Here is a 1,351-nt window from a genome sequence, read left to right as displayed (position 1 = left end):
TCATGGCGGTCCCTAGTGAGGTTAAAACAAACCTAGGCGTGTAAAAACAGCCCCTTGATGGGTCATGGCGAGACATAGCGGCTTCTTGGTGGCCCCAGGCAAGTCTAGGAGGGTCAAGGCGGCCCAAGGCGGTTCAAGGCGGTCAAAAGCGGGTCATGGCTGGTCAAGGCATACCCATGGCGGCCCTAGGCATCCCCTTGGTAGGCCTAGGAGGGTCAAGGCGGTTCAAGGCGGGCCAAAACGGGCCAAGGCGGCCCAAAGCGTTCCAAGGAGGGTAAAGGTGGTTCAAAGCGGGTTAAGGCGCCCCATTGGCCTCCCCTTGGCTGCCCTAGGTGGGCCTAGAAGAGCCAACGGGAGTCAAGGCGGGTCAAGGTGGCCCTAGACGGGCCTAAGAGGGTTATGGAGACCCCTTGGTGAGTCATGGCGGCATCTTGGTGGGCCTAGGTGGGTCTAGGAGGGTCATGACGGTCCAAAGCGGATCAAGGTAGGCAAAGGCCGCAAAAGGAGGGTTAAGGAGGGCCAAAACGGGTCAAGGCAGGTCAAGGTGCCCGCTGGCGGCCCTAGACGGGCCTAGGAGGGTCACGGCGGCCCCTTGGCGACTCATGGCGGCATCTTGGTGGCTCTAGGTGGGTCTAGCAAGGTCAAGGCGGTCCAAGGCGGGTTAAGGAGGGCCAAAGTGGGTAAAGGCGGGCCAAAACGGGTCAACGTGGGTCATGGCGGGCCAAGACGGGTCAAGCCGGGTCATAGCGGCCCAAGACAGACCAAGGAGGGTCAAGGTGGTCCCTTGGCGGACGTATGTAAACCCTTGGTGGCCCTTGGCGAGTCATGGTGGTCCCTAAGGAGGTTAAAACAGACCTAGGTGTATAAAAGCAGCCCCTTGATGGGTCATGGCGGCTTCTTGGTGGCCCTAAGCACGTCTAGGAGGGTCAAGGCGGGTCAAGGCATCCCCATGATGGCCCTAGGCAGCCCCTTGGCAGGTCTAGGAGGGTTAAGGCGGCCCCTTGGCGGACGTATGTAAAACCTTGGTGGGTTATGGTGGTAGGTTAAAACAGACCTAGGCATGTAAACGCAGCCCCTTGATGAGTCATGGCGAGACATGGCGGCTTCTTGGTGGCCCTAGGCAAGTCTAGGAGGGTCAAGGCGGGTCAAGGCGGGTCAAGGCGGTCAAAAGCGGGTCATGGCGGGTCAAGGTATCCCCATGGCGGCCCTAGGTAGCCCTTTGGCAGGTCTAGGAGGGTCAAGGTGGCCCTTAGCGGGTCTAGGAGGGTCAAGGCGGTTCAAGGCGGGTCAAGGCGGGTCAAGGCGGCCCCAAGCATTCCAAGGCGGTTCAAAGCGGGTTAAGACGCCCCAT

Source organism: Fragaria vesca, linkage group LG7 (genome assembly GCF_000184155.1).
Source record: "Fragaria vesca subsp. vesca linkage group LG7, FraVesHawaii_1.0, whole genome shotgun sequence".
Taxonomy (NCBI): domain Eukaryota; kingdom Viridiplantae; phylum Streptophyta; class Magnoliopsida; order Rosales; family Rosaceae; genus Fragaria; species Fragaria vesca.
Note: the sequence above shows the minus strand (reverse complement) of the source record.